Genomic DNA, 26,464 nt, shown 5'->3' on the forward strand with positions numbered 1-26,464 from the left:
AACAAGAAAGGATATCCACGAAGGGCACGGTAGACCGATCTGAAAATGCGCATTAACATGTAATTTTTGCATTATTCGTGCATGTATTATCCAGAAATGTGTGGCCTCAAGCCCAAGCGCTAGCTCTCTCGGAAACATGCAGGTTGCTGTTGGGAAGCTCTCGTGCCGATCGTCTACGTGGCATCGAAAACAGTGATATAGCGAAGGAGGATGAAATATATAAGTAACTTGCGGGGAGGTATTGGAAAGACGCATCCAGTTTCCGGGGGTAACCGAGGCTGAGGTGTAATCTTGTCCCGCACCTGGTGCAGCCACAGGTGTGCGGGCGACAGGGCAGGGACAATTCAGATACTTCTCGCACAGCGGTGCACCGAATTTCTGCTCTAGTATTTGGCCAACTCTGCACACAAAATGATATGGAACTAACACTGACTGTGAGGGAATACCCTCCAAGTAATATTGAAGTAGGGATCGGTTGCCACATTAGCAGAGAGTCCCGACGGTGAAATGTGGCACTGTCCAGTAGTATGGAAATAACTTTCCTTCTGACAGAAAAACACATTCTTCGTTAAGCATTTTACTTCACTTTGACACTGCAGAATTGCTTGTGCTTCTTTGTTACACAGGGTGTCCCATTTACCTTGACCACTGAAAATAACTTCTCGTCCAGAAGCAAAATTAAAAAATTAATCAGACAAATGGTGTTTACCTACCAGGGGGACGATAACCATCATGATTTTAAGTAGTGAGGGGTACAACAATCAGTTGCAAACGATGTTTATTGCATATCTAGATTTCGGCTGCTGTGTGGCCATCTTCAACGGAGTAAATGTAAGTTAAAACATTAAAACCAGTTGTGTATGTACATAGTCTGAACCGGACTATTCATATCAGACGCTGTGTGCACACTGAGGCTGCTGTTTACAATTACATAATTGTAAACAGCAGCCTCAGTGTGAACTCAGCCTCTGACATGAATAGTCCAGTTGAGACAATGTAGGTCTTCAAGTGGTTTTAATGTTTTAACTTACATTTACTGCGTTGAAGACAGCCACGCAGTGACCGAAATTTAGACATGCAATAAACATCATTTGCTAGTGATTAATGTACCCCTTACTACTTGAAATGAATACAGTAGCTGCACAACTGTTTCCCTATGGAATCAAACCTGCCGCGCGGGATTAGCCGAGCGGTTTAGGGCGCTGCAGTCATGGACTGTGCGGCTGGTCCCGGCAGAGGTTCGAGTCCTCCCTCGGGCATGGGTGTGTGTGTGTGTGTCCTTAGGCTAATTTAGGTTCAGTAGTGTGTAAGCTTAGGGACTGATGACCTTAGCTGTTAAGTCCCATAAGATTTCACACACATTTGAACATTTTTTTGAATCAAAACTGATAACATCACGATTTCCTTTCTTGCAACTTCGTTTGTGACGAAGATATGAACAGCAGCATGTCCTTTTTTAACAGAACACTGTATTTTTTATTCGTTAATCCACTTCCTATCCTCAAGACGGTTCAGGAACGTATCACGCATTCTACATCTACATCCATACTCCGCAATCCACCATATGGTGCGCACCACAACTAGCATCTTCTCTCCCTGTTCCACTCCCAAACAGAACGAGGGAAAAATGACTGCCCATATGCCTCTGTACGAGCCCTAATCTCTCTTATCTTATCTTTGTGGTCTTTCCGCGAAACGTAAGTTGGCGGCAGTAAAATTGTACTGCAGTCAGCCTCAAATTCTGGTTCTCTAAATTTCCTCAGTAGCGATTCACTAAAAGAGCGCCTCCTTTCCTCTAGAGACTCCCACCCGAGTTCCTGAAGCATTTCCGTAACACTCGCGTGATGATCAAACCTACCAGTAACAAATCTAGCAGCCCGCCTCTGAATTGCTTCTATGTCCTCCCTCAATCCGACCTGATAGGGATCCCAAACGCTCGAGCAGTACTCAAGAATAGGTCGAATTAGTGTTTTATAAGCGGTCTCCTTTTACAGGTGAACGACATCTTCCCAAAATTCTACCAATGAACTGAAGACGACTATACGCCTTCCCCACAACTGCCATTACATGCTTGTCCCACTTCATATCGCTCTGCAATGTTACGCCCAAATATTTAATCGACGTGACTGTGTCAAGCGCTACACTACTAATGGAGTATTCAAACATTTCGGGAGTCTTTTTCCTATCCATCTGCATTAATTTACATTTATCTATATTTAGAGTTAGCTGTCATTCTTTACACCAATCACAAATCCTGTCCAAGTCATGTTGTATCCTCCTGCAGTCACTCAACGACGACACCTTCCCGTACATCACAGCATCATCAGCAAACAGCCGGACATTGCTATCCACCCTATCCAAAAGACCATTTATGTAGATAGAAAACAACAGCGGACCTACCACACTTCCCTGGGGCACCCCAGATGATACCCTCACCTCCGATGAACACTCACCGTCGAGGACAACGTACTGGTTTCTATTACTTAAGAAGGCTTCGAGCCACTCCCATACTTGGGAACCAATCCCATATGCTCGTACCTTAGTTAGGAGTCTGCAGTGGGGCACCGAGTCAAACGCTTTCCGGAAGTCATGGAATATGGCATCCGTCTGATACCCTTCATCCATGGTTCGCAAGATATCATGTGAAAAAAGGGTGAGTTGCGTTTCGCAGGAGCGATGCTTTCTAAAGCATTAACGTAAAAACAACAGTCAGCTTAATAAGAAGCAGAAACAGGAATACTGAGCACAATTTTGGAGTGCTGCAATCCATTGTGGGCACAAAAAGGGATAGACCATTCCAATGCGCTCAAAGCAGTGACCATGGTCTACTCGTTGGGTGAATGAGTTCATCAAATGGTTCAAATGGCTCTGAGCACTATGGGACTCAACATCTGTGGTCATCAGTCCCCTAGAACTTAGAACTACTTAAACCTAACTAACATAAGGACATCACACACATCCATGCCCGAGGCAGGATTCGAACCTGCGACCGTAGAATGAGTTCATCGCTGCTTCCAGAGTTTTCTGCTAAAGTGATTTACAAGCAAGCACGATACGTTCCCGCATGTTCTCTGGAGTTGCTGGAATATCTTTCCCAAAGAAAAATGTCTAGAGGAGTTAAGTCAGGAGACCGAACAGGTCAACCCACAGTTGCTCCACGACCAATCCACCTGGCAGCATACTTTCGGTTCAGAAAACGACGTTCGTGCAAGGCATTATGCACTGGACATACCAAATAACCATTCTTAGCGTCAGTTCATCCAAAGGACGAGGACGAATTCGTATGAGAAAGTTAGCATTCGCCCTGCTACCTTGCTGTTTAGGCTACCATTGAAGAAGAAAGGGACAGTAATTATAGTACCAAGCATACCACACACCAAAAATTAATCCTCCACAAACGATGACGTTGCACTTAAGCCACCATGGATTTTTGCTAGCCTAGCACTGCATGATCTTTTTATTTACCCATTCTTAGTCTGAGAAGAGACATTCATCCGTTAAAAAAAATCAGGGAAGAATATCTGGTTGCTGAGGATGTGCTGCTGTGCCCACTGACAGAACTGTACCAGATTCCGGAAGTTGTTCCCATACAACTCTTGGTGTGATGTACGTGATAAAGATGGAACTGGTGACGTGTTCAAATGCGACGGAAATGTCAATCTCCTGTTCAAGATGTCGTGTTCTTACGTGTGGATTCACTGCAACACATGTGGGAACAATAATTTCTGCGGCTTCGTCTGTGCGAGTTCTACAACGATCGCATTGCCTTGAGTTGAAATATTCTGGATTCAGAAGCATCACAAGACGAGAAAACACAAGTCCGTAGGTGGGTTCCTGTCAGGATCACGCTGCCTACAGAGTTCCTCTGCCTGAGTAGCATTACGCCAACCTTCAAATATAACAAAAGAAAAGTAATGACGATGCAGGCTTTAATCAACCACTATCTTTTTGTACACATTTCGTTTGAAAGTGTTGCAGTATTGTACCACACTTACCCGTATTGTAAATAAGAAAACTTTATTGCATTTACTGTTATACTAACATCCATTCTGTATAAATGAGTAGCATTTCTACCTCCTCTTCGTTGGTGTACATAGTACTACCACAGAACTTCACCTGAAGACGGTTGACCGGTGTCTTTCCCTTTGTCCTCTATCAACTTCAACCAGTGGACAAGTTACGTTACACTGCGCTCCTGTACTGTGCTGACACAGGTGATTCAGTCAATTTTGTGTTAGGTTTTTTGTAGTCATGTAGCTGCATGATACACCGTGACACCTTTCTGAACAGATCTCGAGAAGAAGTGGATTACTGAATAAAAATTAAAAGAAGGCGTACTGCTGCTGGTATCTTCGTAATGAACGAAGCTACAAGAGACGCAGTTATGCTGGTTAATATCATCCTGGTAGCTAAACAACATTTGATTCATACTTTTTTTATTTTGATTGTGGACAAGACGTTATGTGGAATGCTCAAGTTAAAAGAGACCCCTTCCCCCTGTATAGTTCTTTGATCTCCTAACACAGTCCATTCGTTCAGATCTACACGTTGTTGTTGTCGTGGTCTTCAGTCCTGAGACTGGTTTGATGCAGCTCTCCATGCTACTCTATCGTGTGCAAGCTGCTTCATCTCCCAGTACGTACTGCAGCCTACATACTTCTGAATCTGCTTGGTGTATTCATCTCTAGGTCTCCCTCTACGATTTTTACCCTCTACACTGCCCTCCAATACTACATTTGTGATCCCTTGACGCCTCAGAACATTTCCTACAAACCAATCCCTTTTTCTAGTGAAGTTGTGCCACAAACTCCTCTTCTCCCTAATTCTATTCAATACCTCCCCATTAGTTATGTGATCTACCCATCTAATCTTCAGCATCCTTCTGTAGCACCACATTTCGAAAGCTTCTATTCTCTTCTTGTCCAAACTATTTATCGTCCATGTTTCACTTCCATACATGGCTACAATCTGTACAAATGCTTTCATAAACGACTTCCTGACACTTAAATCTATTCTCGATGTTAACAAATTTCTCTTCTTCAGAAACGCTTTCCTTGCCATTGCCAGTCTACATTTTATACCTCTCTACTTCGACCGTCATCAGTTATTTTGCTCCCCAAATAGAAAAACTCCTTTACTACTTTAAGTGTCTCATTTCCTAATCTAATTCCCTCAGCATCACCCGATTTAATTCGACTACATTCCATTATCCTTGTTTTGCTTTTGTTGATGTTCATCTTATACCCTCCTTTGAAGATACTGTCCATTCCATTCAGCTGCTCTTCCAAGTCCTTTGGTGTCTCTGACAGAATTAAAATGTCATCGGCGAACCTCAAAGTTTTTATTTCTTCTCCATGGATTTTAATACCTACTCCGAATTTTTCTTTTGTTTCCTTTACTGCTTGTTCAATATACAGATTGAATAACATCGGGGAGAGGCTACAACCCTGTCTCACTCCCTTCCCAACCACTGCTTCCCTTTGATGTCCCTCGACTCTTATAACTGCCATCTGGTTTCTGTACAAATTATAAATAGCCTTTCGCTCCCTGTATTTTACCCCTGCCATCTTTAGAATTTGAAAGAGAATATTCCAGTCAACATTGTCAAAAGCTTTCTCTAAGTCTACAAATGCTATAAACGTAGGTTTGACTTTTCTTAATCTAGCTTCTAAGATAAGTCGTAGGGTCAGTATTGCCTCACGTGTTCCAATATTTCTACGAAATCGAAACTGATCTTCCCCTTTCCAGTTTTTCCATTCGTCTGTAAAGAATTCGCGTTAGTATTTTGCAGCCGTGACTTATTAAACTGATAGTTCGGTAATTTTCACATCTGTCAACACCTGCTTTCTTTGGCATTGGTATTATTATATTCTTCTTGAAGTCTGAGGGTATTTCGCCTGTCCCATACATTTTGCTCACCAGATGGTAGAGTTTTGTCATGACTGGCTCTCCCAAGGCCGTCAGTAGTTCTAATGGAATGTTGTCTACTCCCGGGGCCTTGTTTCGACTCAGGTCTCTCAGTGCTCTGTCAAACTCTTCACGCAGTATCATATCTCCCATTTCATCTTCATCTACATCCTATTCCATTTCCATAATATTGCCCTGAAGTACATCGCCCTTGTATAGACACTCTATATACTCCATCCACCTTTCTGCTTTCCGTTCTTTGCTTAGAACTGGGTTTCCTTCTTAGCTCTTGATATTCATGCAAGTGGTTCTCTTTTCTCCAACGGTCTCTTTAATTTTCTTGTAGGCAGTATCTATCTTGCCCCTAGTGAGATAAGCCTCTACATCCTTACATTTGTCCTCTAGCCATGCCTGCTTAGCCATTTTGCACTTCTTGTCGATCTCATTTTTGAGACGTTTGTATTCCTTTTTGCCTGCTTCATTTACTGCATTTTCATATTTTCTCCTTTCATCAATTAAATTCAATATTTCTCTGTCACCCAAGCATTTCTACTAACCCTCGTCTTTTTACCTACTTGATCCTCTGCTGCCTTCACTACTTCATCCCTCAAAGCTACCCATTCCTCTTCTACTGTATTTCTTTCCCTCATTCTTGTTAATTGTTCCCTTATGCTCTCTCTGAAACTCTGTACAACCTCTGCTTTAGGCAGTTTATCTAGGTCCCATCTCCTAAAATTCCCACCTTTTTGCAGTTTCTTCAGTTTTAATCTACAGTTCATAACCAATAGATTGTGGTCAGAGTCCACATCTGCCCCAGGAAATGTCTTACAATTTAAATCCTGGTTCCTAAATCTCTGTCTTACCATTATATTTATTTATTTAACCTGATCAGATTAGGGCCATCAGGCCTTCTCTTACATCGGACCAGTGTTCCACACTTGCCGCATTTCACACATCAGAGTTACATCATGACAATAGTTTAAATGAGAAAATTAGATTACTCTAGTGACAATATGAATAAAGAGTAGTGACTAAGACCTAATAAAGCAAATCCGGCAGTATTTTTACAACAGGTGCTATACATACAGATTATGATAAAAGCAATAATAATAACAGCAAAGAAATCAAATAATAATGATAAACATGAGAAAAATTGGCAATAGTAATGAAGATTTGTGTAGATGTACATTAATATCTTGGTGTGTAAAGTAGATGTTTAGGAAAGTAATGAGGTGAAGTGCATTCATGTACTGTTGCTTAAGTACATACGTCATTAACTGTTTTTTGAAACCGGACATGTTTTAAAGTTCTCTAACATAACGAGGGAGGTTATTCCAGAGTCGGGTACCCCGCTACTGTAAAGGACTTGGAGAAGGTGACTGAGCGATGCAGTGGAACAGAGAGGATTTTATTATAGTGGGAACGTGTGTTTCTGTCATGTTGTTCCGACATGAGCGTTAGGGACGAGGAGATATATGAGGGACAGTGTACATTTATAAGGCAGTAGATAAGACAGAGAGTATGGAAATCTCTGCGTTTGTCCGCACGCAGCCAGGACAACTTTGCATATGCTGGTGAAATGTGATCAAAAACTCGAACGTCACAGATATATCGGACGCAGGCATTCATGACCAGTTCTAGACGTCGCGAATTTTCCTGAGAGAGGTCTTGTAGGATAATATCGCTGTAGTCAATGATTGGGAGTGTAAGCGTTTGTACTAATTTCTTTTTCAGATCGAAAGGGAAGAGTTTTTTATATTTTTCTAGGACATGAAGGGATGCTGCTGCTTTTTTGCACACTGCAGTTACGTGCTCTGTCCAATTTAGATTTTCATCTATTATAACTCTCAAACTCGTTGCTGAAGGAGAGAAGTTAATATTTGTTCCATTTAGGATAAGAGATGGTACGGATTCCTGATGTTTTGGGCTAATTCTTTACAGACGAATGGAAAAACTAGTAGAAGGCGACCTCGGGGAAGATCAGTTTGGATTCCGTAGAAATATTGGAACACGTGAGGCAATACTGACCCTACGACTTATCTTAGAAGCTAGATTAAGGAAAGGCAAACCTACGTTCCTAGCATTTGTAGACTTAGAGAAAGCTTTTGACAATGTTGACTGGAATACTCTCTTTCAGATTCTGAAGGTGGCAGGGGTAAAATACAGGGAGCGATAACCTATTTACAATTTGTACAGAAATCAGATGGCAGTTATAAGAGTCGAGGGACATCAAAGGGAAGCAGTGGTTGGGAAGGGAGTGAGACAGGGCTGTAGCCTTTCTCCGATATTGTTCAATCTGTATATTGAGCGAGCAGTAAAGGAAACAAAAGAAAAATTCGGAGTAGGTATTAAAATCCATGGAGAAGAAATAAAAACTTTGAGGTTCGCCGATGACATTGTAATTCTGCCAGAGACAGCAAAGGACTTGGAAGAGCAGTTGAACGGAATGGATAGTGTCTTGAAAGGCGGATATAAGATGAACATCAACAAAAGCAAAACAAGGATAATGGAATGTAGTCGAATTAAGTCGGGCGATGCTGAGGGAATTAGATTAGGAAATGAGACACTTAAAGTAGTAAAGGAGTTCTGCTATTTGGGGAGCAAAATAACTGATGATGGTCGAAGTACAGAGGTATAAAATATAGACTGGCAATGGCAAGTAAAGTATTTCTGAATAAGAGAAGTTTGTTAACATCGAGTATAGGTTTGTGTCAGTAAGTCGTTTCTGAAAGTATTTGTATGGAGTGTAGCCATGCATGGAAGTGAAACATGGACGATAAATAGTTTGGACAAGAAGAGAATAGGAGCTTTCGAAATGTGGTGCTACAGAAGAATGCTGACGATTAGATGGATAGATCACATAACTAATGAGAAAGCATTGAATAGGATTGGGGAGACGTTTGTGGCACAACTTGACTGGAAGAAGGGATCGGTTGGTAGGACATGTTCTGAGGCATCAAGGGATCACCAGTTTAGTATTGGAGGGCAGCGTGGAGGGTAAAAATCGTAGAGGGAGACCAAGAGATGAATACACTAAGCAGATTCAGAAGGATGTAGGTTGCAGTAGGTACTGGGAGATGAAGAAGCTTGCACAGGATTGAGTAGCATGGAGAGCTGCATCAAACCTGTCTCAGGACTGAAGACCACAACAACACTCGGCAGATTATTGCAGTACAACTAATGAACATCTCTAATAACGCTGCAACACGTATTCGTGAGACGTAAAAGACACCCTTTTTACATATATGTCTGATTATTTAAAACACATGTAAATTCTGCGCAGGAAACAGAAAACGTGTCGACGCTTGCGGAGAGTGCGTCGGCAGTGGCGTGATACCGCTGGGGTCATCGCAGTAAAATGTGATGTCATCTGCTCTAATAGCTGCAGGGGCCGCTAGCAAGATTACACGTCAGGGAGGTGAGCCATAATCGGGGCGAATTAGCATACAAGAATGAAGACCTGTTGTTCTGGTATATCGGCAACTTCGACCGTGACAAATGGTTCAAATGGCTCTGAGCACTATGGGACTCAACTGCTGAGGTCATTAGTCCCCTAGAACTTAGAACTAGTTAAACCTAACTAACCTAAGGACATCACAAACATCCATGCCCGAGGCAGGATTCGAACCTGCGACCGTAGCGGTCTTGCGGTTCCAGACTGCAGCGCCTTTAACCGCACGGCCACTTTGGCCGGCTTCGACCGTGACAGTTAGACCTGTTTCACACGTATGCGGTTCTGTTCGGTTCGGTTCGTTTTCGGTTGCAACTGAAAACGAATGAAACCCTTCTAAACATACACGGCTCTTACAAGGTAATTATTAGCTGCGCGGTCTGGGCGCCTTACCGCGGTTCGCGCGGGTCACCCCGTCGGTGGTTTGAGTCCTTCCTCGGGCATGGGTGTGTGTGTGTGTGTGTTGTCGTTAGTTTAAGTTAGATTAAGTAGTGTGTAAGCCTAGGGACCGATGATATCACCAGTTTGGTCCTATAGGAAATTACCACCACCACTGGTACATATTAAATTTTGTGTTTTCTTCCGTACTCAAGCTCGGTAGTGACCGTGGAAAGAAATCAAGTTCTTGCCATATTGTTTTTGTGTAGAAGAATAAAAATACCAAAGACGAATTCTAGAATTCATTGTGTGCACCCTCTCATCACTCGATAATAATAAATTTCGTGTGACGACGGCCCCCCGTCGGGTAGACCGTTCGCCTGGTGTGAGTGTCTTTCGATTTGACGACACTTCGGCGACTTGCGCGTCGATGGGGATGAAATGAGGATGATTAGGACAACACAACACCCAGTCCCTGAGCGGAGAAAATCTCCGATCCAGCCGGGAATCGTACCCGGACCCTTAGGATTGACGTTCCCTCTCGCTGACCACTTTTTTTTTATTATTAATCCCATTTTGTTCGCTTTCGTTCGTTGCATCTGCTCGGAGCGGACGTCATAAGACATCCGTTGAAGTTCGTTATTGATCGATTAACTCAGTTTTTTTTATTACAGAGGGCTGCTAACCCTCTGACCGAACACGCTGAGCCACCGTGCCGACCACTTAGCTACCGGGGGCGGACATTATTCGATGAATTACACGTGAAGCTACTACGCCAAGATTCATTTACGAGGACACATTCAACCGATTGAGATGTTGACTGTAACTTTGAGGTAAGGCAACACAATCAATACAATTTTTAAGGAGTCTTTTTTTTATTTAGATTTTAATAAATAAATTGAAATAACACAGTATTACAAATAATAGGTCAGAGTAAATGCAAGGAAAAGTGAAATTAGAAGGTGTGCTACAAATTGTGAAACGCATACTCTAAGCTCTCAATGAAAGAAGAACTGTGGAGACAGTTGAGGCCAAGGTTGTCTGCCTGAACAGCGCACACTTGTGGCTGAAGTGGCTGCTGGTTGGCTGAAGCAGCGAGCTGCAGATTTGGCTGGGTGATCAAAAAGTCAGAATAAATTTGAAAACTGAATAAATCACGGAATAATGTAGATAGAGAGGTACAAATTGACACACATGCTTGGAATGACATGGGGTTTTATTAGAACCAAAAAAATACAAAAGTTCAAAAAATGTCCGACAGATGGCGCTTCATCTGATCAGAATAGCAATAATTAGCGTAACAAAATAAGACAAAGCAAAGATGATGTTCTTTACAGGAAATGCTCAATATGTTCACCATCATTCCTCAACAATAGATGTAGTCGAGGAATAATTTTGTGAACAGCACTGTAAAGCATGTCCGGCGTTGTGGTGAGACATTGGCGTCGGATGTTGTCTTTCAGCATCCCTAGAGATGTCGGTCGGTCACGATACACTTGCGACTTCTGGTAACCCCAAAGCCAATAATCGCACGGACTGAGGTCTAGGGACCCGGGAGGCCAAGCATGACGAAAGTGGAGGTTGAGCACACGATCATCACCAAACGACGTGCGCAAGAGATCTTTCACGCGTCTAGCAATACATTTTTTTTGTTCTAATAAAACCCCATGTCATTCCGAGCATGTGTGTCAATTTTTACCTCTCTATCTACATTATTCCGTGCTTTATTAAGTTTTCAAATTTATACTGACTTTTTGATCACCCGGTATATTGATTAGGGATCATCGGTGGATTACCAGGTGGAGAGACCATCGGTGGAGTACTAGATGGAGAGTCATATGGCGTATCGGATGTGGAACAAAGAGGATGCTTCCGCTGGCTGATTTCCGCACCTCCATTTGAAAATCAAGTGTTTCAGATTCATCGAAATCTTCAAGAGAAGAGAGTAATCATTTGAAAAATGAAAGGTGCCCATTTGGTGTTTCCTTCAGGGCTGCAATCATTTGTAACAGAACAGATTCCGGTTTTTTTATGCAGTTTATTGAAAGAAGATTCAGGTTTTTTCAGCTGTTGTAGCAAGACGGGATTCGTGTGGAACTGACTGCATAGGATTCTCATCATTTTCAACAGTTACATTCGCAACACCATCATTGTCGTCAAATTTTTGTCGAGAAAGCGTCATCTGTTCTTCTTTCTTCAAATGTTTGGCCAGCCACTGCAACTGAGATGCATAAATGATGTAGGATTTTGCTTTGGACGCCCATGCTCCCGACTTCGGCTTAGTTTTGCCAACCGATTTTTGGTACGAGTCTCCTACTTGCGTCCACTTCTTCAGGTCGTGTTTATCTGAAAGAAAGTATTTACACTCCTGGAAATTGAAATAAGAACACCGTGAATTCATTGTCCCAGGAAGGGGAAACTTTATTGACACATTCCTGGGGTCAGATACATCACATGATCACACTGACAGAACCACAGGCACATAGACACAGGCAACAGAGCATGCATAATGTCGGCACTAGTACAGTGTATATCCACCTTTCGCAGCAATGCAGGCTGCTATTCTCCCATGGAGACGATCGTAGAGATGCTGGATGTAGTCCTGTGGAACGGCTTGCCATGCCATTTCCACCTGGCGCCTCAGTTGGACCAGCGTTCGTGCTGGACGTGCAGACCGCGTGAGACGACGCTTCATCCAGTCCCAAACATGCTCAATGGGGGACAGATCCGGAGATCTTGCTGGCCAGGGTAGTTGACTTACACCTTCTAGAGCACGTTGGGTGGCACGGGATACATGCGGACGTGCACTGTCCTGTTGGAACAGCAAGTTCCCTTGCCGGTCTAGGAATGGTAGAACGATGGGTTCGATGACGGTTTGGATGTACCGTGCACTATTCAGTGTCCCCTCGACGATCACCAGTGGTGTACGGCCAGTGTAGGAGATCGCTCCCCACACCATGATGCCGGGTGTTGGCCCTGTGTGCCTCGGTCGTATGCAGTCCTGATTGTGGCGCTCACCTGCACGGCGCCAAACATGCATACGACCATCATTGGCACCAAGGCAGAAGCGACTCTCATCGCTGAAGACGACACGTCTCCATTCGTCCCTCCATTCACGCCTGTCGCGACACCACTGGAGGCGGGCTGCACGATGTTGGGGCGTGAGCGGAAGACGGCCTAACGGTGTGCGGGACCGTAGCCCAGCTTCATGGAGACGGTTGCGAATGGTCCTCGCCGATACCCCAGGAGCAACAGTGTCCCTAATTTGCTGGGAAGTGGCGGTGCGGTCCCCTACGGCACTGCGTAGGATCCTACGGTCTTGGCGTGCATCCGTGCGTCGCTGCGGTCCGGTCCCAGGTCGACGGGCACGTGCACCTTCCGCCGACCACTGGCGACAACATCGATGTACTGTGGAGACCTCACGCCCCACGTGTTGAGCAATTCGGCGGTACGTCCACCCGGCCTCCCGCATGCCCACTATACGCCCTCGCTCAAAGTCCGTCAACTGCACGTACGATTCACGTCCACGCTGTCGCGGCATGCTACCAGTGTTAAAGACTGCGATGGAGCTCCGTATGCCACGGCAAACTGGCTGACACTGACGGCGGCGGTGCACAAATGCTGCGCAGCTAGCGCCATTCGACGGCCAACACCGCGGTTCCTGGTGTGTCCGCTGTGCCGTGCGTGTGATCATTGCTCGTACAGCCCTCTCGCAGTGTCCGGAGCAAGTATGGTGGGTCTGACACACCGGTGTCAATGTGTTCTTTTTTCCATTTCCAGGAGTGTATTTTACTAATCACAAAACTATCAAACTATCGTTTGTGGTTTTTTGTAACAACTTGTGTTACAATATTTCAATCTACTGGTTTTGTTTTCCTGGTTTAGATGTTTGGCAAGCGGGTGTACTTTCTCAGATTTACATTACTCTTATCTCATCGGGATTTCGACTATAAGCAAGATCGTCAGAGATGTTTGTTGTGCAATCTGGACAGAATTACGACTGTAGTGCGCTCCTGCTCCAGATAAGTATAAACGGGAATCAGTTGCCCAGAAATTTGAAAATATCGCCAATTTCCCGAAATGCTTGGGCGATGTTGATGGGAAACGTAAAGGACCGTCCACCGTCTCAACTCGATGCCTATTGACTATAAAGGATATTCCCCAATAGTTCATATGACAGTAGGTGATGCAGAATATCGATTTCTTTACGCTAATGTATGAGCGTATGGGAAGGACTGCGTTTGTAACATCTTTCAAGTTTTTCAACTGTGGAGGTGTATCATTAACGGCACCGTGGATCTCGAAACCTGGCAGAAAATCAAAAGATTCTGGTCGTATGTGTAGTATGTTAGCGGGAAGAAGCAATCAATGCCTTCTCTGCGTGATAGCAATGGAGATACTATCGAAGACAGTGCTGCCAAAGCAGAGTTACTAAACACAGCCTTCTGAAATGCTTTCACAAAAGAAGACGAAGTAAATATTCCAGAATTCGGATCGAGAACAGCTGCCAAAATGAGTAACATAGAAGCAGATACCCCCGGAGCAGTGAAGAACTTAAATCACTTAATAAAAGCGGGTCTCCTGGTCCAGACTGTGTACCAATTAGGTTCCTTTCAGAGTATGCCGATGCAGTAGCTCCATACTTAACAAGCACAAACAACATTTCGATTGACGAAAAATCCGCACCCAAAGACTGGAAAGTCGCACAGGTGACATCAATATTCAAGAAAGGTAGTAGGAGTAATTCACTAGATTAGAGGCCCATATCATTAACGTCGATGTGCAGCAAGATTTTGGAACATATATTGTGTTCGAACATTATGAACTACCTCGAAGAAGACGGTCTATTGACACACAGTCAACATGGGTTTAGAAAACATCGTTCTTGTGAAACACAACTAGCTCACGGTGCTACACCGCTTGTGTAGTTTTGTACAAAATTACGAATGAGGCCGAGATGGTTTTGAAATGGAAAACACGTCGTCCATGTTGAGTTCTGAACATGTCTCCTCTGGTGAAATGAGGAGAAATCAGGCTACTGTGTAAGAGATATGTTAGAGATGTGTGGAAAGATTGCTTCATGACTGAAGTGGGTTCAGTGAGCTGGCAAATCTCTAAAATCCGATTTACTTTAATATTTATCACAAAAATGGTGTACTGTATTATAATTTGCTATATACTTTAAATAAATGTCATTGGCTATTTTCTTAATTTTCAAATAATTTTCCTTTTAATTTCCTCAAAATCGCGGCGAGTTGGCCAATTTTCCTAATGTACCACGTCTGTTATTCGACAAAAATTAATTTTCCAATACGTACCGAATTCAATCTTTTTAGTGACGTCAAATCCATAAAATTCTTTGAAAATTCCCTGTTTCTTAAATTTATCTTTGTATTTGACACATGTTATTTCCAACAGCACTGGCTTCGATGGCACTGCAGAAATCAGCCGATCCACATCAGCACCTGGTAAATCGCTAATTCTATCAGAAAACTGCAACAGAAACTTTTAAAAAATAATAATAAGAGGTAATTTTTAAAGAGATCCATTCGCCATCAGTTTAAAAGAGAAACTGAACGGCGTGTGCGCGAAGCCTTGAACGTTTTCTGCTCCCTGGACAATCCACCGGATTTGACTAGCAGCAATTATTATTGAAATTTTTATCCATTACGGATTTGGCACACTGAGACTGTCATGAATAGAGGTATCAAATGTTTTTGGTAACCTTGATTACTTTTTGTTGACAGACTCCCAAAAATATGACTGTGAGGAGGAAGATTCATAAGAAATAATGAAGCTGGAGTTGAGACAGACGCCTTTTGCGCAGCTCAATAATATTGGTTTCTTGCATATGTTAAAAAGTTGGAAGGTCTTTAAGCTATATTTATTTTTTTGTGACAGCGTACCGAAAGGGACTGAAGCGACCATGTTTTTTTCCTTCTTCCTACGCTGACAGAAACAGAAAGCATTACACCATGAATCATCAGTCAGATATTTATCAAATTTTGTGGAGATATTCATCACCTATCGGATTGTAAATGATTAAACTTACATTGCGTTCGGAACTGATGACCATCTTCAACATCAGCTTAAGATATGACACTTTTGTATTCGTTGTGGCACGGAAGTAAAAGCTTTCTGAATGTTATCTTGAGAAATGTCTTGCAATCCTAGAAACAGACGCTGTGTCAGTTCATGAAGATTGCTATCTAGAGGCTGGTATGAAAGTATAGTCTTACCTTCGTGTCCAAGACATGCTCATTCGATGACAATTCAGGGCACCGAGCAAGCCAGTCAAGGATCCGTACATTTCTCAAGGCGTTCACGGTGTGAACTGCAGTACGGAGTGTAGCATTATCCTGCTGGAATATGCCATTTTGTACCCCAGTCATGGAAGGACTGACAACAAGATTTACTAGTCTTGCCACATACTGGCGAGCATACAGCCTCCATTCAACTATTTGCAAATCATTTCTGTTGTCGTATCTAGTAGCTCCCCACACCATATTTCCATAAGTTACAGAGGTATGGGTCTGGAGAATCGCTGCTTCCTGTTGGCTTCCAGCAGGTCGTCTATGGAGGCGTTGGCTTCGAGCTGACCAATACAAACTAAAGCGAGATCCATTGCAAAACACGTCTAAATGCTATTCAGTGTCCCAGACGCTGGCCCTACGCCATGAAAAGTCTGTGTTGTCTGTGGTGTGGTGTAAGTAGAAAAACGAAGCACGACAATTCGAGATCTCAACTTAGCTTCCGGAAATATGTTCCCAACTGTTTGTGGTCCACTTTGCCTATATTTCAGCTGCTGTTATGCGGCTCTTCTAACAATCCTACGACCTTCTCATGCTGTAGACCTTTGGGAAGACCTGTGTCTACTCTTCTTGCAATAGCGTTGTCCTGTGTCCATCTCGTCACCAACAGTATGCAGTCCCTGCAATGCAGCCAACTCTAAATGGTTCAAATGGCTCTGAGCACTATGGGACTTAACATCTGAGGTCATCAGTCCCCTAGAACTTAGAACTACTTAAACCTAACTAACCTAAGGACATCACACCCATCCATGCCCGAGGCAGGATTCGGCCCTGTGACCGTAGCAAATGCGCGGTCCCGGCCTGAAGCGCCTAGAACCGCTCGGCCACAAAGGGCGCCACAGCCAACTCTCTGTGTGATGTGTGATGAGTCTGTATAACGCTCCCATGTCCCCTACGCAAGTGATTCGATCTTTTTCAAAGTCAGAAAGATGATGACAAGCTGCACGTGCACGTCCCTTGAGCACGATCCACCTGAAAAGTTCCAGCGCCGTTAGACGCACACAATAGCCACGCTTCTTCATCTGCAGCAATTGCATTCTTGCGCACTTAAAATATTGATAGTAGGCTCCCACATGGATGGAATCGTAATCAACATATCCCACAGGTATGGAAATGCTGGAACATCAGTTTGATAATATTCGGGCAAGGTGTTCATGATACAGCACGTTCCATTTCCGTTAGCGCTCAGGGAAACCCAAAAGTCCGTTAACATTTGAAAATTTAATACTCCACGGAATAATGCAGGCAGAGAAGGAAAAACTGACGCACATGATTGAAATGACATGGGGTTTTATTAAAACCAAAAACAAATGCACAAAATGACCAATAAATGGCGCTTCATATGACACAAAAGCAATAATTACCGTAACAACTGAGTTTTAGTAAAGACGATTTTCCTTATAACAAATGCTCATTACGCCAGCCGTCATTCATTAACAACACCTGTATTCGTGGGACAAATTTATGAACAGCATACCAGTAGGTATGATGAGAAACTGGCTTCGGATGTTGCCTTTTAGCATTCCGAACGCGGCCGGAAGATAGCGGTAGACTTGCAACTTCAGCTGCATCATTAATATCACGGACTGAGGTCTGGGGACCTATGAGTCCAAGCAAAATGGAAGTAGCAGCTCAGCAAGCGATTCTCGCCTAACGACGTGCGCAAGAGATCTTTTACCCTTGTAGCAATATGGGGTGGAGCGCCATCCTGAATAAAAGTCGTACCTTCCATCAGGTGTTTATCAGCCAGGCTAGGGATGATGGAATTCTGTAACATGACGCAGGACCTGTACCCGTTCGAACACCCTTCTTATAACGGTAGTATCGTAAAACTGCAGTAGCGGATTCTCCATTTTGATAGCAAAGCTCCACTGGCAGTGTCTTTTTTTTTCTGGCAAGCCAATATGCTGTGATTGCTGGCGCTGAAACATCCCCTTAGAAAAATTTATGAATTACTGTGCTGTTAAACCTCTTACGTTATCTGATTTTCAAACAGCTGAGCAGAACTGAGCGTACTCAGACATTTCTCTCTTTACTTATTCTGATCAACACTAAACTGACACACAATATTTTTAGCGCAACGCAATCTGACTTTCAATAATCCCTACAAAAGAATGGCCCTGACTGACAATAACCTATACCTTTCATGAATCACTTACCTCACAAAAATCTTCGTTACTCGAACTACTGCAATACAGCGAACTCCAATACTGCCAGCTAAATAAAAGATTCTAACTACTGAAGGCACTAACTACTGATAGTCATAGTTAGCAAATGAAAGATTTTGATAGAGAACAAACAATGTATTTACCTTAATAGCGTTCAAAAGTCATAATATATATATATATATATATATATATATATATATATATATATATATATATATATACTCCTGGAAATGGAAAAAAGAACACATTGACACCGGTGTGTCAGACCCACCATACTTGCTCCGGACACTGCGAGAGGGCTGTACAAGCAATGATCACACGCACGGCACAGCGGACACACCAGGAACCGCGGTGTTGGCCGTCGAATGGCGCTAGCTGCGCAGCATTTGTGCACCGCCGCCGTCAGTGTCAGCCAGTTTGCCGTGGCATACGGAGCTCCATCGCAGTCTTTAACACTGGTAGCATGCCGCGACAGCGTGGACGTGAACCGTATGTGCAGTTGACGGACTTTGAGCGAGGGCGTATAGTGGGCATGTGGGAGGCCGGGTGGACGTACCGCCGAATTGCTCAACACGTGGGGCGTGAGGTCTCCACAGTACATCGATGTTGTCGCCAGTGGTCGGCAGCGGACCGCAGCGACGCACGGATGCACGCCAAGACCGTAGGATCCTACGCAGTGCCGTAGGGGACCGCACCGCCACTTCCCAGCAAATTAGGGACACTGTTGCTCCTGGGGTATCGGCGAGGACCATTCGCAACCGTCTCCATGAAGCTGGGCTACGGTCCCGCACACCGTTAGGCCGTCTTCCGCTCACGCCCCAACATCGTGCAGCCCGCCTCCAGTGGTGTCGCGACAGGCGTGAATGGAGGTACGAATGGAGACGTGTCGTCTTCAGCGATGAGAGTCGCTTCTGCCTTGGTGCCAATGATGGTCGTATGCGTGTTTGGCGCCGTGCAGGTGAGCGCCACAATCAGGACTGCATACGACCGAGGCACACAGGGCCAACACCCGGCATCATGGTGTGGGGAGCGATCTCCTACACTGGCCGTACACCACTGGTGATCGTCGAGGGGACACTGAATAGTGCACGGTACATCCAAACCGTCATCGAACCCATCGTTCTACCATTCCTAGACCGGCAAGGGAACTTGCTGATCTAACAGGACAATGCACGTCCGCATGTATCCCGTGCCACCCAACGTGCTCTAGAAGGTGTAAGTCAACTACCCTGGCCAGCAAGATCTCCGGATCTGTCCCCCATTGAGCATGTTTGGGACTGGATGAAGCGTCGTCTCACGCGGTCTGCACGTCCAGCACGAACGCTGGTCCAACTGAGGCGCCAGGTGGAAATGGCGTGGCAAGCCGTTCCACAGGACTACATCCAGCATCTCTACGATCGTCTCCATGGGAGAATAGCAGCCTGCATTGCTGCGAAAGGTGGGTATACACTGTACTAGTGCCGACATTGTGCATGCTCTGTTGCCTGTGTCTATGTGCCTGTGGTTCTGTCAGTGTGATCATGTGATGTATCTGACCCCAGGAATGTGTCAATAAAGTTTCCCCTTCCTGGGACAATGAATTCACGGTGTTCTTATTTCAATTTCCAGGAGTGTAATATATATATATATATATATATATATATATATATATATATATATATATATATATATATAATCAGTTCATGACATCCAGTCTTCCAAATTTACGTTCTCTGATGGACACACGTCCAAATCATCCGCTCTCAACACTCCACCATTTCACTCCCACATCCAACACTGCTGGCGGCTCACCTCCAACTGCGCAACGCTAAGCGCTGTTAAAATCCAACTGCCCAACACTACAATAGAAAATATTTCAACAATGCCAACCAGCCACAGTTTGCACACAGCACAGCCAGTGATTTTCATACAGAGCGCTAGGTGACGTTACCAACATAAAAACCCAAACAGCCTACTTACATTGACCCCATGCTCCCCACAAAAAATTTTACAAATTATTTTGGGCAGTGGCCAATACAGATTTGAAAAAATTTTTCATAATTACTGTTGTGGGTTGGCAGGAGAGCCAACACCGTGTTACTAGAGGAAGCCGAAAGGCACGCGTTTTAGCTCACGCAGGCTGGCGTGAGGTCTGGAACAGGCCAAGGAAATTAGAAATTAGAAAAACGGACGTAGCTGGTGGAATACTTAACTTTAATCCATTAATGGTGAACGTCGCTCTTGACTGTACATGATTCAGTATCAATAGTAACTGGTAATGGCGCCTTGCTAGGTCGTAGCAAATGACGTAGCTGAAGGCTATGCTAACTATCGTCTCGGCAAATGAGATCGTATTTTGTCAGTGAACCATCGCTAGCAAAGTCGGTTGTACAACTGGGGCGAGTGCTAGGAAGTCTCCCTAGACCTGCCGTGTGGCGCCGCTCGGTCTGCAATCACTGATAGTGGCGACACGTCCTGTGACCGTAGCAGTCGCGCGGTTCCTGACTGAGCGCCTAGACCACTGCGGCCGGCTAGTGGATTTCCATGCAGTCTTGAAGAAGTAGTATTTTCCTTCCAACGGGAAGACAGAGATGGTTCCTGACATGCAGACAGGTAATGGGCCACGACACAGCAAACCCACAGCAGAGTCAGTCGAAGTTGAAGAATATTGGTAGGTAGGTCATCACAGAGCAGACCCACTGTAGTCCTGGTAGAGATTATGGTATTGGTGGGCCACCAGAGGTGCAGACCCACTGCAGTCCTTGTAGAAATAATGGTATTGGTGAGTCATCAAAGGTTTAGACCCACTGTATTCCTTGTAGAAATTATGGTATTGGTGGGCCATCAGAGGTGCAGACCCACTGCAGTCCTTGTATAAATGGCCAGCTGCCATCTGTTGCGACTGTGCAGGTGCACAATCACAATCGAAGAGTATTGTGAACAATACAGCATGTCCATAAACCACCACTTGTGCACTCACAAAGTTTTTGGAATCGTCCTTAGAACCAGCAATGCTCTTAACCAGTCCCTTGCTGAATTATTAACACACGTGCAAACAATAACAGTCCCAACTTCTCACATATTGTGGATATACTATGACCAACAGAAACGTGTGCAGTGAAATGAAAATTAATTTGAAGAACTGGTGTCTATACAATTATAAATTTACAACATAAGAATACAATTACAAAGGTACAAAATACATCGTTAAAGAACATAACAATGCAGATAACATTTGTAGTAGTACAGGCTTTACAAAAGAATAGAAATAAACATATACATCAGTGTTACAGGGATTATGACATAAGCAAATAAATAAAATAATGAGAATAGTTTTCGAAACGTTAATTTAACATATGAGCATTGAAAGAGAACGGAATTAATAATGTCTAAACATCTTTACAAAGTAAATAACATAGTATTAGAAAAATTCTACAACATATCTCTTACCAGAGAAATATACGAAGACAGGAAGAACACAAATACACAAGGGTACACAAACACCTAGCAGAATAACACAAAGGGAAAGGACAGGGTGTTTTACTGCAGTATTTTGCAAACAAAAATTACTTTACTTCTTAGAGATCTCCCTTCATTCATCATTATTCCCAAATAGTCCTATCTATACCTGTTGTCCCTAAACCCTACTGTTTTGTTCATATCCTCTTTCTAAATGATTATTTTTCATTGTACAATACTTATTTTGGCCCAAATCTTTTTCATATAACTTCGCAATGCATTTCTTCCAATTCATCACAACTCATTCTCTTATATAACCTACCCCATTTTATGCTAACTTAAATCTACTGAGCTTAGATGCATAAACTAAGGGACGAGGAAATGCAGCAGCACAAAACAATTAACACAAACAGCAATGACAATAAATTCAAATTGGCAAAGCTAGCAGCAGTAAATCTAAATTAGCAAAGCAAATGCAACATTACAACTAATATGAGCCAATGTGCAGCAACAAGAAAAATAAATCAGTAGTAAAACTGGCTTAGCAGAGTAACACAAATTAAAATTCAGTAGCACCATGCTTGGCAAACAGCAGCAGCAAATGCTATAACTTATACCTAAACATGACAAAGCTCAAGCAGAAACAATATTACAGTAAAGATGGCCATGTCTAATACCTATGTCACATCTTAACACTAGAGTGATGCATTACCTTGACTTACTCTACGAAACAAGTTACCCAGTCATTGACAAAAACCGAGCGGGGTGGCGCAGTGGTTAGACACTGGACTCGCATTCGGGAGGACGACGGTTCAATCCCGCGTCCGGCCATCCTGATTTAGGTTTTCCGTGATTTCCCTAAATCACTCCAGGCAAATGCCGGGATGGTTCCTCTTAAAGGGCATGGCCGACTTCCTTCCCAATCCTTCCCTAATCTCATGAGACCGATGACCGCGCTATCTGGTCTCCCTCCCCAAAACCAACCAATCATTGACAAAAATTATGTATGCAATTCCTGTGAAGGGAAATGTCTTTTTGTGCTCCCTCGTTTTTTTGGAAGTAGATCATAAAATTATTATTTACTGGACATGTAGGCATAAAAAATCTGTATTAGTACATCTATTAAATTTTATTTTAACCAATGCTGCAGTGCAGCTAGAAACTAGATATTAAACACAATGAGCAAATATATATATATATATATATATATATATATATATATATATATATAAAGGAAGGCAGGAAACGTCATTCACTAGGCAAATGGCGTCTTCAAAGGCAATAAAAAAATCTCTCAACTAGAAAAACAATAGATGTAAAATGTTTCTCACCATTTCATTATGCATTTTAGTAAATATAAATTAAGAACTCCACAGTGTAATCATATGTTTTCAAGTTTGAGTATGTCGTATTTGCGGTGCTTTCTACAAAGAAATGTCAATAGCGAAGATAATGGCGTCTTTTTTTTCTCCACCTAATGGCTTTCTTTTTTTCAGGCGACTATCGCTCAGCTGGGCACCCACAACGCATTACGTCAAGGTCACTTACCTTTCTTACAACAGAAGTTTACACTACAGTGACAGTTTGATAGAAATAAAATTTCACAAGTCGAGAAATTACAGTAGAAATGTGCAGAAACAAAATCATATAAATATAAAAGTGTCCAAAAAATTTTCACCGGGATTGTGATACATTCACGCATTAACACACATTTCATAACTGTGGTGTCACCGCCAGACACCACACTTGCTAGATGGTAGCCTTTAAATCAGCCGCGGTCCATCGGTATACACCGGACCCGTGTGTCGCCACTGTCAGTGATTGCAGACCGAGCGCCACCACACGGCAGGTCTAGAGAGACGTCCTGGCACTCGCCCCAGTTGTACAGCTGATGTTCATAGCAATGGTTCACTGACAATTACGCTCTCATTTGCCGAGACGATAGTTAGCATAGCCTTCAGCTACGTCATTTGCTACGACCTAGCAAGGCGCCATAGCATTTGATAATTAATATTGTGAAGCATGTACAGTAACGTGAGATGTTCTACAATTGTGGATTAAAGTTAAGTATTGCATCCACTACGTACTTTATTTGCTACTACACATTCCCTTAACTGTTCCAGACCTCACGCCAATCTGCGTGAGCTTAACACGTGCCTTTCGGCTTCCTCCGAGTGGCTTGGCTGTCTTGCCACGCCACTAAAGTTGGCGACGAGCTAAATCGCGTTTGTACCAATTGATCTTGCCTTAATTTACTTGTGTCATGGCTTCGCCACAATCTCCAGATGTACTGTCCGAATTTTATCGCTTGCAGAATCAGCAGACGCAGGCCTTATTGGATGCCCTTGGACAGCTCGTCCAGGGTCAACGTGCGATGCAAAACGATGCGGCAGCCGCCGCTCCACCGCTACCGCAGCCACAACACGCAGTTGCTCCACCTTTTCGTCCTTTTGATGCGGCACTGGAAAGCTGGACGGAGTAGTCACGCCAATTTGGATTCCATCTCGCCACCTACAGAATTTAAGGTAAAGAGCGGCAGCCTTTTTAGTTAGCATCCGTCGGGGTGCACACGTACCGAGTGATAGTAAAATTATTTCCCCGACGCGACGTAGCAACTCTGTCCAACGACGAAATTTTGTCTGCATTAGATGCATATTTCAAAGAATCAGTCAATGTAGTTGCCAAACGGTATACGTTCTTTCGTACCAAACGTACGGCCGGTCAGACTAATAGGGAGTGGGTTGCAACCTTGCAAGGCCTTACTAGGGATTGTGCTTTTGAGTGTGAATGTGGACTCCCTTATTCAGATACAATGGTACGTGGTGCAATTGTACAGAACGTTTCTGAGTTCGTATAAGGGAACAGATTTTGAAACTGGTCAATCCCTCCCTTCAACAAGTGATGGACATATTGGATAGGCAAGACACACTTGACTTTGCTCAGGAATCATTTGCAACTTTGCCAGCTGTGTGTCGCGTTAACCGGCCCGCCGGGCGAGCTGCACGGAACGGTAAACAGCCCTCGCGCCCGTCCGCGCAGCAGCCACTACGCTCTCCGCTAAGTGTGCCGCGCAAGCAAGCAAATGCAGTGCTAAAGTCATGCCCGCGGTGTGCTACTAGACATTCGCGTGAGAACTGCCCGTCACGCCAAGCTATTTGCTTTTTCTGTAATAAAAAAGGACATGTTCAGAGCGTTTGCCAGAAAAAGCTCAGAACGGACACTCACAACCATTCCAGGCCCTTTGCTTCGCGCCGGAATCGAACCAAGAGTACTCAGGCTTGTGAACCTTCGCCCATGGACATTCACGTAGTTAATTCCACTCCGCCCAGTGCCACTCTCTCTAACAGTGACTGTGTTCGTCCCACAAATAGCGTGCGTCGACGTCGACGGAAATCACGTCAAGTCGCAAGTGCTTCTGTACCAGTGTCGTTTCACGTTGCACGAGACAGTCGCTCTTGTCGTCAGCAGGACAATAAAATTTTTGTAGATTTGGACATTCATGGCAACGTGATCCCATTCGAGGTCGATACTGGAGCTGCAGTTTCACTAATCAATAAAGACACGTACAAACAGCTAGGCTCACCTCCGTTGCATGCCGCAAATGTTAACTAGCTATTCCGGTTAGAATATCCCTGTGTTAGGACAGTGCAGCCTTCTTGCAACATACAAGGGACAAACAAAACTTGTGTCATTTTACGTCCTTCGTTCTTCCTCTGCTGTGAACTTGTTTGGTTTAGATTTGTTTCAGTTGTTTAACTTGTCTATCGTAAATCAGGTCCTATCAGTGAACCAGACTGTGCCTTCAAAAAAAAAAAAAAAGATCTCCGGAAAGACGGAAGAAGAACATTTAGCCAATCTCAGAACATTATTTCAGGTCTTGCGACAAAATGGTCTTCGGTTGCGGGAGGACAAATGTGTGCTTTTTGCTCGTGACTTACCATATTTGGGACATGTAATTAATGCCGAAGGCATACATCCCAGTCCCGAGCACCTCCGTGCCATACAAGACTTGCCATTGCCGCAGAATTTGAAGCAGCTACCGAGTGTGTTGGGAAAAATTAATTATTACCACAAATTTGTGCCGCACGCTTCTTCCATTTCAGCGACGCTTCATCGCTTACGCCGTAAAGATGTTCCGTTCGTCTGGACGACGGAATGCGAACGTGCCTTTCGCCAGTTGAAATCGGCGTTGCTTTCTAATACTTGCTTTACGCCGTTCGTTCCCCAGAAAACCCTTTTGTTGATGGTAGATGCATCGGATTTCGGGATCGGTGCTGTGCTTGCGCACAAAGAAGGATTGCATGATCGCCCTATTGCCTTTGCGTCCAAATTGCTCTCGTCTGCGCAAAGAAATTATTCTCAGATCGAGAAAGAAGCATTGGCTCTTGTGTTTGGTGTTACTAAGTTTCATGATTTCTTGTATGGTCGTCACTTTACCATCATCACAGACCACAAACTTTTGACATCACTTTTTCATCCGAACAAGCCTGTACCTCTACGTACAGTGCAGAAATTCATTCGCTTGTCTATTTTCCTCTCGCAGTACCGCTACGATATCTTGTATCGGTCCACTGCTAAGCACGGAAACGCCAATGCGTTGTCCCGTTTGCCTGTTGCTGAGGATAGAGCATTCAATTCTTCCGAACTTGCTTGCATGTTCAGTGATTCGGAAACCGATGATGTGGTCGAATCGTTTCCGATTGATTTTCGTCGTGTAGCTACAGCCACAGCTGCTGACCCTGTCCTTGCTACCGTTCTGCGTTTCATAGCTACTCAATGGCCCTTGTCACAGTCACGGATCGAGGATCCGT

Source organism: Schistocerca americana, chromosome X (assembly GCF_021461395.2).
Source record: "Schistocerca americana isolate TAMUIC-IGC-003095 chromosome X, iqSchAmer2.1, whole genome shotgun sequence".
Lineage (NCBI taxonomy): Eukaryota > Metazoa > Arthropoda > Insecta > Orthoptera > Acrididae > Schistocerca > Schistocerca americana.